Genomic DNA, 15,142 nt, shown 5'->3' with positions numbered 1-15,142 from the left:
CTTAAACTATATAGAGCTTATTAACTAATAATATAGTAGCTTTAAGTAGTTATTTAAAAGTAAAGCCTTTTTATAGTATAGTAGAAAAAGATAGAACTATACTAAAATTATCTTAAAATTATTACTTCTAAATATCTAGAAATCTTATAATATATATAAGCTTATAATATATAGCTTTATATAGCTAGATTATTTATATCTATCTATAGTTAGAGAAGAAAACTCTAGAAAGATTTTTTTAAAATTCTATCTCTTATTGCGCTATACCTAGAAAAGCTAGCGGTATAGAAGTTTTCTAGAAACTTTTATTATATTATAGATACTATATACTATAAGTTTTATATATTATTATAGAGATATAATAGTACTTACTAGAAGAAAACTAGATTTTTTCTTAAAAGTTAGTTAAATACGTATAGCTTTTTAATTACGTAATATATCTTAGTGTAACTTTACTATAAGGTGTAATCTACTATAGAGAATATATATATAAATTTTTATAGAAAAATATAAGGGTTTCGCTTAGTTATTTAAGAAAAACGGGTTAATTTTCGTTAATTTTCGTTGCTAAGAGAAGGTAACACGTTTGCTTGTGTAACACGTTTACTTATAAAGTACGTTACTTCTATTTCTATTTAATATAAATAGAATTAGAACTAACTAGATAGTCTCTAGATAACTAAACTTAAGATTTCTTAACTATAATAGAGTACTTTAAGTACGTTATTAGGTAAGACTATAAGTAGCTAATCTAATAGTCTAACTTAGTAGCTAGACTATTTAACGCTAAAAAGAAGTACGTTATATTTAAGATTCTAGTATCTCTAGTATCTAGGTACGTATATAAGAGGTATAATTATAGTTCTTTTAAACTTATCTATAATAATCTTAGTTTAGCTAACTTATTAGAAATATAAGCTTTATAAAGAAAATACTAGTCTAAAAAGTAGAAGATATCTAGCTCTCTATAGTATAGACTAGAAAAAAACTATAACTATAGCTTAGTATTCTAGTTCTAGAACTAATAAGTAGACTATATAAAGTACTTAGAATAGAAGATATTTACCTCTCTAAGATTATAAATTTTATTTAATTCTATAAGTAGCTAGCTATTTAGATAATTTAGGTTATATAGAATAATCTAGATAAGATAGCTTAAGAAAGTAAGTAAGAGAAAGATAATATACTTTCTAGTTTTACTAAAGCTAAGTATTTTAATATTCTATTAGAATATATTAGTAATTAATTATATAATAAATTCTCTAGCTAATTCTATAATTTCTTAGATAATTACTAATAGACTATTTATCTTTATAGCCTTAAGTAAATAGATATTAATAAATTTCTAGAAGATAAGAAGTCTTTTTCTAAGTTAGAACTTAGAATAAGGCTGCTAGAATAGCTATAGAATAAGCTAGTAGAATTTCTTTCTTAGAAAGCTAATAAGCTAATACTAATAAGAGCTTAGAACTATAAGATTAATATTATTCTAGAAAAGAAGCTACTATATTAGAAGAATAGGCTCTTCTCTACTAAGAAATTAAAAGTTATTAGAAAATAGCTAGATAATAATCTAGATAAGAGCTTTATACGTAAATCTTATTTATATTATACTATACCTCTACTTCTAGTAGTAAAACTAGATAAAGAGATATATATCTATTAAGACTATTAAAACCTTAATAACGTAACTATAAAGAACTAATACCTACTTCTATTAATTAAAGAAATACTTAATACTCTATATAATACTAAGGTATATACTAAGCTTAATATTATTACTACGTTTAATAAACTAAGAATTATAGAAGACTATAAATAGAAAATAGTCTTTATTATCTAATTTAGACGTTTTAAATTACTAGTTATACTATTTAGCCTCTATAATACGCTAGCCTTATTCTAGAACTATATTAACTATATACTCTATAATCTTCTAGATTATACGTATACTACGTATCTTAATAATATTCTTATCTACTCTATAAATAAAAAGAAATACTAATAATACGTCTAAGACGTAGTCTAATAGCTTATTAATATAAAGCTCTAAATTAATATTAAGAAGTATAAATTTAAGGTTACTAAAATAAAATACCTTAGTCTTATTATCTCTCTAGAAGAGATTTATATAAATCTAGAGAAGGTCTAGACTATTTATATATAAATAATATCTCTATACCTAAAGAATCTATAGAAGTTTCTTAGCTTCTCTAACTTTTATTAATACTTTATTTAAGACTTTTCTAAGATATATTAACTACTAAATAAGCTACTATATAAAAATACGCTATAAATCTAAATAGTTAAGTATATATAAGTCTTTAAGACTCTAAAGATATTATTTATAATAGCTCTAGTACTAGTAATATATAACTATATAAAAAAGATAATTCTTAAAATAAATACTTCTAACTAGATATTAGAAGGTATACTTTTATAGTATAATAATACTAGCGTACTCTACTCTATTACGTACTTCTTAAGTAAGTATAGTACTATTAAGTATAACTATAAAATCTATAATAAAGAACTTCTCGCTATTATAAAATTCTTAAAGAAGTAGTACTCTAAGTTATAAGAGACTACTAAACTATTTAAAATTATTATAAATTATAAGAATCTTAAATACTTTACTATAATAAAGGTACTTTTCTAGAAATAGGTTTACTAGTCTAAATTTCTCTTATAATTTAACTTTTATATTATATATTATCTAGAAAGTAAAGTAGTTAGACTAGACGCATTAAGTTATATACTAGGTAACTAATCTACTAAGAATAACCTTATAGATAACTACGTTAAAAACTAGATATAAATAATACTACTACCTAAAAGGTTTAATAAGAAGATTCTTATAGAGCTTCTTTAAAATACTCTACTAGAAGTAGTAGTACTTATTCTACTAGCTATAGATAAACTAATTAATAACCTATTATAGACTATATATAAGATATTAGATCTAGTATAGAAAATTATTACTATACTAGAGAACCTATTAGTAAAGCGCTAGCTAAAATATCTTTAAAGTCTTCTCTAGGTTCTAATACTTAACTATAGAGTCTAATAAAACTATATTTAGTATAGAGATTATATATTTATACTACTAAATAATAAACTATATATATAGATCTTATACTATATCTATAATACTAACTCTACTAGCTACTCTAGATAAGTTAAAACTATAGATCTTATCTACTATAATTACTAGTAGCTATAAATCTTCTATAATATTAAGATATATATATAAGTCTACGCTATATACGTAAGAATAAAAGTATATAGACTTTTACTCTAAGACTTTCTAAAACTACTACTAGTTTTATTTTAGATATAGTCTAATATATTAGTTAATTATATTACTCTACTATCTAAGTATATTCTTATAGTAGTCTATTAACTTATAAAAATACGCTATCTTATCTCTATAATAAGAATTAATATAGAGAAGCTAACTAATATATTTATTTTATAAATTTACTTACTTTATAGCTACTTTAATAATATTATTTTTAACTATAGTATATAGTTTATTTCTTAGTTCTAGATATAGCTTTCTATCTACTTAGAAGTTATACTTAAATACTTATCTTTATTCTATCTAGAGATAGATAGATAAATAGAGTAAGTTAATAGCTCTATTAAAGTATATTTCTAGACCTTTATAAACTTCTACTAAGATAACTAGATATAATAGCTACTACTTATAGAGTTTATAATAAATAATATTATATCTAAAACTATAAAAGTATCTCTATTCTTTATAAATTATAGTTTCTATCTAAGACTAAAGGTTAAGCTAGCGTAGCTAGTACTACTAAATCTATCTACTATATAAAAACGTAAGTTCTTTAGAGCTAATAATATAGCTAACTAGTTTAGCTATATTTTATTCTAACTAAAAATACTAGCTATCTAGTCTATTACTTAGTATAAATACTATATAAATAAGAAATATAAAGACATACTATAATTTTTAATAGAAGATTTTATCTATATTAATATATAGAATATAAAGATAAATAAGTCTATAAAAAAAAGATAATAGACTTATAGAGCTATATAATATATTAAAAGTCTATAACTAATTATATATACTAGAACTTCTATTATATATATAAATTTTTCTAGTATTCTATAACTTACTACTTTATCTCTAGTATACCTCTATAAGGCTTCTAGGTTAATAGATAATTAATAAAGTAGAGTTACGTTATCTCTATAGAAGAGTTCTTAAAAAAGAAGATAGAATAAAAAAACTTACTAAGAAGTAGAAGTTTAATATAATACTAGACTACTATAATAAGTAACTAGAACTATAGTATTTTATTAAATAGAAGAACTACGCTATAATATAGTAACTAGTATTAGATTTAAAGAGTTAGAATAATACGCTACTAAGGTTCTATATCTAATATCTAGATAAGCTAGATTTACTATAATAGGTAAAAAGACTATAGATACTAGTTAGTCTAAATTTTTTATTATTTTATAGACTATCTAAGACGTATAGTATACTAGAAGAGAGATACTATTATAGTACTAATCTACCTACTTAGTTATATAACTTTAGCTACCTTAGCGTCTTAGTATAGTAGATATCTACTCTATATCTTTATATCTTTATAGCTTAATATTATATAACTTATTATATATCTTAAATTTTTATTTCTTATTTACTCTATAATAGTAGTATAATTACTATATATAATATTAATCTAATCTACTCTTAGTATATCTTAATTTATAGCTTTATTACTTTTTCTATATTCTTTATAAGCTTATAGCTTAGTAATAGCGTTATTAGAAAGCTTCTAGTATCTATAAGCTTAAATTTCTTTATAATCTTATTAATATACGTATTATAAACTAGCTTAATTATTTAAGCCTCTCTATTTCTAATTACTTATACGTCTAAGAACTACTTTAATATACTTTATTATCGAACTCTCTATATTATCGAACCCCCCACGATTTCTTAGCAACGAAAATCAACGAAAACCAACTCGTTTTTCTTAAATAACTAAGCAAAACCTTAATGTTTTTCTATAACAATTTATATACATATTCTCTATAGTATATTACACCTTATAGTAAAGTTGCACTAAGATATATTACGTAATTAAAAAGCTATACGTATTTAGGTAACTTTTAGAAAAAATTCTAGTTTACTTCTAGTTAGTACTATTATATCTATATAATAATCTCTAAAACTTATAGTATATAGTATCTATAACGTATAAAAGGTTTCTAGAAAACTTCTATAGCGCTAGCCCTTCTAAGTATAGCGTAATAAGAGGTAGAATTTAGAAAACTATCTTCTTTAGAGTTTTCTCTTCTAACTATATATATATATAGTTAATCTAGCTATATAAAGTTATTATTATATAAATTATAGTAGACTTTAACTATATAGAGCATATTACCTAATAATATACTAGCTTTAAGTAGTTATTTAAAAGTAAATATTTTTAGTACTATAGTATAGAAAGATAGAAAGATACTAAAACTATTTTAAAATTATTACTTCTAAATATAGAGAAGGCTTATAGTATATATAATCTTATAATATATAACTTTATATAGCTAGATTATTAATATATATATATAGTTAGAGAAGAAAACTCTAGAAAGACTTTTTTTAAACTTCTATCTCTTATTACGCTATACCTAGAAGATTTAGCGCTATAGAAGTTTTCTAGAAACCTTTAGTATATTATAAATACTATATACTATAAGTTTTAGAAATTATTATAGAGATATAATAGTACTAACTAGAAGTAAACTAGATTTTTTCTAAAAGCTACCTAAATACGTATAGCTTTTTAATTACGTAATATATCTTAGTAGAACTTTACTATAAGGTGTAATATACTATAGAGAATATGTATATATATTTTTTTAGACAAATATTAAGGTTTCGCTTAGTTATTTAAGAAAAACAGGTTAATTTTCGTTAATTTTCGTTGCCAAGAAATCGTGGGGCGTTTGGTAATATAGAGCGTTTAGTAATAAAGAACGTTATCTTAAATTCTTATTTCTTATCTACGTTATAATACTTAGTAAAGAAGCTATCTTTATTAAACTTATATAAGAATATCTATTTAAGTAGAAGTAGCCTCTATAGCTATAAGAAATACTTAATTACTTTTTATATCTTTTTTTTAAGTAGCGTATATATCTTCTAGTAAGCTACGTCTTTAAATAGCTCTCTAAAGAGGTATATATATAAATCTTTCTATTTTTTTAAAAGGTTTAGTAAGTTATCTTAGTATATATAAGACTTTTTTTCTAGAAGAAGAGTAGCTACTATTACTATATATAGAGTTTTATACTCTACTAATTAAGCTTATACTCTAGAAAAGCTTATTTAAAAAAAGACTAGCTATTTCTAATTAGCTAGATTTATATATATATTACTAAGTAGTATATATATTTCTCTACTCTTACTACCTCTAAGCTTACCTAGATTATTAGAATCTTACTCTTATAGTCTATAACTTATATATATAGAATTTTTCTAGTTTTTTTTATTATACGCGCGCTTAGATAGTAGCTCTAATACTTTATCTAAGATGCTAGAAGCTACGTACTTAGGTTAAAAAGTATCTATATCTACTTATTATAGTAGTTAGACTATAGAGCTAGATCTTTATAAGTTTACTTTTCTAGTATTATATATAATATAGAGACTATATAGAATATCTATTCTCTAGCTCTCTACTAGATACTTAGTTAGTAACTCTAGTTTTAGCGTAGACTTAAAGAAAAAGAGTTTTATACGCTTCTTATACTCTATATAAGTTCTTAGTAATCTACTAGCTATACTTATTATTTATATAGTTACTAGAATTATTATTTTCTAATCTAGTAGCTAGCTATCTATCTAATCTAGGTTCTATAATCTAGTACTACTAAGCTTTTACTTAGTTAGCTATTAAATAGTAATAGTACTCTATTACTTATCTAATTTTATAGAGAGTAGCTTTAAGACTACTTCTACGTCTTAGATCTTACTATACTTATAAAGAATAGAAATAATCTTAATTATCTCTTTTTAGAGAATTATATTAATCTTCTTATTTTTATAGAAGAGTATTTTATTAAAGATTATATTTCTTATAATATACTTTATTAGTAAACGCTCTATATTACTAAACGCTATAAAAATACTAAGCCCTCTCTAAAAAGCTACTATCTTAATTATATTACTCTAACTCTAAGCTACTTAAGATAAATCTAGAGAAGCTATCTAACTTATCTATATTATCTTTAACTATCTAGCACGTTTATATATTATACTCTAGCTTACTATAGCGTCTATAGTATTACTAAGCTAGCTAGCTATTACGTACTACTACTTCTTCGCGCTACTTCTTACTTTTATTCTAATTTGTAGCTTCTCTTTAAGCAACTAGCTATAAGCTAGCTTTAATTATAAGAGAATTCTCTTTCTAAATTTACTTTCTTTTATATAAATTACGCTTCTTTTTCTATACGTTAGCTACTTAAAGCTAGGTAACTTTAGACTCTATAAGTACTAGCTAATACGCTATTAGCTTATTACCTTTCTTAAGCTAATTAAGTAACTTAATAATATAAGTTAGTAATAAATTAAAGTACTATATAATCTTTAATTAAATTAGAGTTAATTAAGACCTTACTTTAATAAGATTACTAGGTATTTTATACTTCTAGGTAGTAGTATTAGTAGTAGAGAGTATTAGCATATATAATTAAACTTTAAGCTTTAATACTACTAAATCTAGGTTAAATAGAACTAAGCTAGTACTTCTAAAGTCTACTCTAATATTATTATTTATAATTAACGCGTAAAAAGTTATATAAAACGTAAGTAGAAACTTAATTTTTATAATATAGTTAATATAGCTATATATTAGGTTCTTAACTTAGTAGCTATATACTACTTTTAATAGTAAGAAGTAGCTAATATTAAGTAGCTATAGAAGGTATAATAAATATACTAGTATATAGAAAGCTATAATTTTATTCTTCTTATAGTACTACTAGAATTTAATAAAGCTATAGCTTTTATAGCTATCTAAAATTAGTAGATAATATATACCTATAATATAACTCTTAGTATACACGTTAAAGTACTTTAACTATATAATACTAACTTTATTTATTATCTAGCTACTTTTAGAAATAGCTATAACCTAGTTACGTAGTAGCTAGCTACCTTTATACTATACTAAGAGGTAGTTCTTACTTATAATAATAAGAAATAGTAGAATCTATATATTACCTACTACTCTTACTATTATAATTACTAAAATCTACTTATAATTACCTAGTTAAAGACTCTTTAGTTATAATTATTTCTTAGAGCTAGTAACTACTACTTAAGGTAATATTATTTCTATTATAAAGCTAGATTTATTAAAATTATATATATCTTTATTAGTAATACTATACTTCGCCTTTATATTACCTACTAGGTTAAACTATGCCTAAATAACTATAGAATCTTCTTACTTTACTCTCTAATAGTTATACTAGTAATTAAGCTATATTTTAAGCTTAGAATAGTACGTAATAAAGTAGTTTAGCTAGATTTAACTAATAGCATTTCTACTCTACTTAGTAAGTAGCTTATTAGCTATATCTTAAATAGTAGTAAGCTAGAGAGTAAATTCTTACGTATCTAGGTTAAGTATATACTTAACTATTACCTACTTTTTATTTATAGTAAGCTTTATTAAATTAGATATTTTTTTACGTTATAGAGTAACTCTATAGTATTAATAGTAAACTTTCTTCTACTCTACGTTATAGAGAGCTATAGCGCGCTATAAGCTTAGCTCTAGATTCTATTAAATAGTCTAGAGTGTAAGCTATATCTAGAATTTATCTAAAGTTAATTAGGCGTTTATAGAGAGCTTTATAATAAGAATAGTAGTATTTAGTAGAAGCTTAGTATTTTTAGAGCGTTTAGTAATATAGAGTATTTACTAATAAAGTATATTAGTAATTACCTAATTAAGCTAAGAGACCTATATTCTATAGATATTTAAAGCTCTATAGCCTACTAAATATCTAATATAGCTTCTTAGAGTAATCTTAAAGCTTCTTTTATTATGTCTAGCTACGTGTTTTTAGTTTAGTAGATAAGTATAGTAGCTATACGCGTATATACTACTCTAGTCTAGATATAAATCTACTATTATATTTTTTACGTATACTAGCTTATAGTATCTTAAGTACTACTAGAACTATATATCTAGAGTCTTATTAAAGAAGTATAAGTTATATATATATAAGAGACTTATATTATATAACTACGTTATAGTATATATAATCTCTAGCTAGAGCTTTTTAAAGAGCTTTATACTACTTCTTATTAAGATTAACTTTATAACTATTTTTTTACTAGCTCTCTCTACTCTACTATTAGGCTTATACGTATATACTAGAGTTAGCTTAATTTCTATATCTTACTCTTCTACCTAGAGCTTATATTATAATTTTTTCTTCTATAAAAGTGTTATAGTATTATTATTCTACTATAGTTTTACTATATTAAGCTAGTATTTTATACGTATAAAACTTTTAAATACTTATAATACGTATAGAATCTCTAGAAGTAATTTTACTAGAAGTATATATATAAAGATCTTTTTACTAAAGTTATACTTTAGAACTATTATCTAGAGCTTTCTTAATTACTCTAAGAGTATATTAAATAGATTCTATATAATTCTCTAGAATAAATAGAGTAATTACTCTCTTAGATATTAAGAGATTACTTATATAGTATATATAGTTACGTAGTATTTATACTATAAGTATATAGTTCTATTTATCTATATATTCTATATATATTATATAAGTACTTATAAAACTTATTTCTCTAGATAATCTACTCTTATATACTATATTTACTTAGTATTATATTATAAGTATACTTACTATAATTATTAATTTATTACTACGTTAATTATTTACTTAGTATAAGTAGATATAGGCTTATATTTAAGAAATATAAAGTTATACTTACGTAAGAGTTTTATAAGTACTAAGCTCTTTTCTATTATTTTTATACGTAAAAAACTATCTAGCTCTAGATACTAGACTTCTTTCTTTTAAAGATAAGCTTCTAAAATAATATTAAGATAAAAACTCTTAACTACTATAATATTATATAGTATAAGATTCTCTATACTCTATTTCTATACTCTATTAAGTACTTCTCTAAGTAGGCGTATACTTATTTTTATAATTAGAAAAGCTTAGATACTTACTTCTATATATTAAATACCTTAAGCTTTTCTAAATAACCTAGGTATAAGTAGCTTTTACGTATTTACTAAGTATAGAGTAGCTCTATTATTAAGAATTATACTCTTAGAAAGAGAGTAAGTATTAAAGTTTATAGTTATATAGATCTCTATTAGCTTACTAAAAAGCGTTAGATTAATTAGTACTACTTAAATACTTCTAGAGTATAGTAAGGTAGTTAATCTAATAGTATTATTTAACTTACTTAGAAGCTTCTAATCTTTCTTTAGTAGAAATTCTCTAGTAGATTTAAACCTATCTAAGTTAAGTTACGTAAGAATCTTCTAACGCGTATTCTAGCTAATTAGTACGTTTTAGCTAGTTACTACTACCTTAAGTATATAATAAATGTTTAAGCTCTATATATATAGTTTTAGGTTACTCTATAGCTTTTAGTAGAGGTAGATTCTTATATTAACTAGTATATATTTCTTCTAATAATCTATATATTAATCTAATTATCTACCTAGTATTATAAATATACTAGAGTTTATATTAAATACTTATAGAGAGTATTTATAGATTATTATAATAAAGATTTTTCTAATCTTTTATAGAGTAAGCTTCTTATTAGCGCTAAGTATACTATTCTAGATAACCTTTTAGTATATAGCTTAAGTCTATTCTAGTATAAGCTTTAGAGTAAGAGTATTAAGAAAGTTTTATATAGTAAGCTAGCCTTCTACTTTTATAAGCTTATATATCTTTACCTTAATATATAGAAAGTACTACTATTAGTACTAATTCTTAGATATATAGATACTCTACTTTATCTTTTCTAAGTAAGCTTAGTACTCTAAGTAAACTATATTTAAAACGCTTACTAAGCTTAGTATAAGCTTATTTTTTAGAATACGTATAAGTACTTATAGCGTTAAACGCTTCTAAGATATAAGCTCTATTATAGCTAATCTAAGAAGCTCTAGAGTAATAGTTACGTTTATCTAGTTCTATAGAGTTTAGAGGTATATTACCTATAACGCCTAGTTACTTAAGAGCGCTCTATACTTATTAAGTCTTTACTAGTATAGCGTATTAAGAGATAGTATACTTAAAGTAGGTATATTCTATATACTCTTACACTTACTACTCTTAAGAGGCGTAGTAGTTAGTACTTTACTAGTAATTAACTCTATTATAGAGATTATTAGCATAGTATCTACTAGATTTATAGCGTCTTTAGCTTCTAGATTAATCTAGGTCTATAGTTCTTTACTAATTACGTAGAGCTAGAGCTAGATATACTAGTATAGCTAGGTGTTATAATTACGTAACTAGTATAAGCTAGTAGAGAAAGCTTTACTTATAGTACTTACTTATAGAGTAAGTAAATAGAAGGTATTATTTAATAATATAAGAGTAACTAGAGTAACTAAGTAGCCTCTAGCTAGCTCTTTAAGTACGTAGAGAAAACTTATTCTATATTCTTAAAGCGCTAGACTTATAACTATAAAGAAATAGAGAGAGCTTAGTAGAAGTTACTTAGTTAGGTAAAAAAAATAAGAAAGAAGATTACTATATTAAAACTAGAGAGCTTAGCTCTCTCTATATAGTAATCTTAGAGTATAGAATAAGTTATCTCTATATAGTACGTAGCTTAGGCTCTATAATAGTTACTAACTAGATTAAGCTTTCTAGACCTACTAACTTTAATAAATAGGTTAAGTTACTAAATACTATATAGAAATACCTTAAGAAAGAAAAGTATATTAGTAGTATCTATAAAAGATACTTAAAGTAGACGTATATAAATATAAGTATACTACTTCTAGTAACTATATAGACTTAGTCTATCTTAGATCTAGACGCTATATAGTTAAACGCTATACGTCTATTATAAGAAGAATATATATAAAGAGACCTTTATTTCTATTATAAAAAACTAGAATATAATAAAACTAATTATAAGAAAAAGTATAAGAATAATATAAAGTAAAGTAGCTAGCTATAGTTATTCTCTTAATTATATATATAATAGCTATAGAACCTATAACTATTTAATAACTATAAATACCTCTATAGTAAATATAATACTAGGTCTAGCTAGAGTAGCTATAATAGCTAAGATAGCTATAGCTAAAACTAGAATACTAACCTATTCTTTAACTATTCTATAAGTAATAAGAGTAGAAGCTATATTAAAGGTAAGATTTCTTTAACTCTTACTAGCTTATTCTCTAGTACTATAAGTACGCCTACTAAATTAATTTTTCTATCTATAAGTACTTCTAACTATAGTAGTATAAAAAATAACTAGTCTCTAACTATAGTTATAGCTAGAAGTCTAAAAAAAGTATATATAAATAATAACCTTACTAGATATAGATAGTTCTTAGTAAGAAGAGTTTTCTCTAGCTTAGATCTATAAATAGTAAATTACTACTTATTTATATATTACTCTATCTTACGTATTTATCTATTACTATATAAAGTTTTATTAATAGTAGCTATTTAGACTATAGCTTTATTAACTACTCTCTAGTTTAGTAATATAATATTCTACTATATACTATACTATTCTATAGACTCTTACTACTTATAGATAAATATATAAGTAATATACTTATATACTACTATATTATACCTATATCTATTAGTAACTACTATAAGTATTATATACTCTATATTATAAAGCTAGCTACTAATATACTAATTATTCTTTACCTCTTATAGTTATAGTAATATAATCTAGCTATTAATTAGACTTCTATATCTATAACTTTTATCTCTTAGTACTATATAGTATACTATAGTTCTAATAGTAGACTAGTAGCTATAGTACTATAATACTAAGCGTCTAGAAAGATCTTTACTACCTACTCTATATAGTTTCTATCTTAAATTACGCTTATATCTCTAGATTCTCTACTAGCTATAGAGAACTACGTTTTTATTCTAGATAAAAAACTACTCTTTCTACTAAGGTATAAATAAACTAAGTAGTTACTATTAATTATATAAGATTTTTTTATAAAAACTAATAGTACTTCTAGATTAAACTATATTACGCTATTATATAAAAATATATCTAAAGATATATAGAAGAAGAATATAAATAAAAAAAGCTAACTACTAGAAATTCTATCTAAGCTTATACTAGGCTATCTATACTATTATACCTATAATTCTAGAGTAGATAAAGATAGAATACCTAAATACTATAGTATAATAATTAGAAATACGTACTCTATAAAGAAAATACTAGTCTAAAAAGTTAAAGATATCTAGCTCTCTATAGTATAGATTAGAAAAAAACTATAACTATAGCTTAGTATTCTAGTTCTAGAACTAATAAGTAGACTATATAAAGTACTTAAAATAGAAGGTATTTATCTTTCTAAAACTATAAATTTTATTTAATTTTATAAGTAGCTAGCTATTTAGACTATTTAGATTATATAGAATAACCTAGCTAAGATAGCTTAAAAAAGTAAGTAAAAGAAAGGTAATATACTTTCTAGTCTTACTAGAGCTAAGTATTTTAATATTCTATTAGAATATATTAGTAATTAATTATATAGTAAATTCTCTAGCTAATTCTATAATTTTTTAGATAATTACTAATAGACTATTTATCTTTATAGCCTTAAGTAAATAGATATTAATAAATTTCTAGAAGATAAGAAGTTTTTTTCTAAGTTAGAACTTAGAAAGAAGCTGCTAGAATAGCTATAGAATAAGCTAGTAGAATTTCTTTTCTAGAAAGCTAATAAGCTACTACTAATAAGAGCTTAGAACTATAAAATTAATATTATTCTAGAAAAGAAGCTACTATATTAGAAGAATAGGCTCTTCTCTAGTAAGAAATTAAAAGTTATTAGAAAATAGCTAGATAAAAACCTAGATAAAAGCTTTATATATAAATTCTATTTATATTATACTATACTTCTACTTCTAGTAGTAAAGCTAAGTAGAAAGATACGTATCTATTAAGACTATTAAAGTCTTAATAATATAACTATAAAGAACTAATACCTACTTCTATTAATTAGAAAAATACTTAATACTCTATATAATACTAAGATATATACTAAGCTTAATATTATTATTATATTTAATAAGCTAAGAATTATAGAAGGCTATAAATAGAAAATAGTCTTTATTACCTAATTTAAACTTTTTAAATTACAAGTTATACTATTTTATCTCTATAATATACTAGTCTTATTCTAGAACTATATTAACTATACGCTTTATAATCTTCTAGACTATACGTATACTACGTACTTTAATAATATTCTTATCTACTTTATAAATAAAAAAAAATACTAATAATATATCTAAGATATAATCTAATAGCTTATTAATATAAGTCTCTAAATTAATATTAAAAAGTATAAATTTAAGGTTAATATACTTTATTAGTAAACACTCTATATTACTAAACACTCTAAAAATACTAAGCCTCTACTAAATACTACTATTCTTATTATAAAGCTCTCTATAAATATCTAATTAACTTTAGATAAATTCTAGATATAGCTTACGCTCTAGACTATTTAATAGAATCTAGAGCTAAGCTTATAGTACGCTATAGCTTTCTATAATATAGAGTAGAAGAAAGTTTACTATTAATACTATAGAGTTACTCTATAACATAAAAAGATATCTAATTTAATAAAGCTTACTATAAATAAAGAGTAGGTAATAGTAAAGTATATACTTAACCTAAATACGTAAGAATTTACTCTCTAGCTTACTACTATTTAAGATATAGCTAATAAGCTACTTACTAAGTAGAGTAGAAATACTATTAGTTAAATCTAGCTAAACTACTTTATTATATACTATTCTAAGCTTAAAATATAGCTTAATTACTAGTATAACTATTAGAGAG

The sequence above is a fragment of the Trematosphaeria pertusa genome (genome assembly GCF_010094035.1).
Source record: "Trematosphaeria pertusa strain CBS 122368 unplaced genomic scaffold BU26scaffold_13, whole genome shotgun sequence".
NCBI classification, from domain to species: Eukaryota; Fungi; Ascomycota; class Dothideomycetes; order Pleosporales; family Trematosphaeriaceae; genus Trematosphaeria; species Trematosphaeria pertusa.
The sequence above is the reverse complement of the archived record's forward strand: the minus strand, read 5'-3'. Positions refer to the sequence as shown.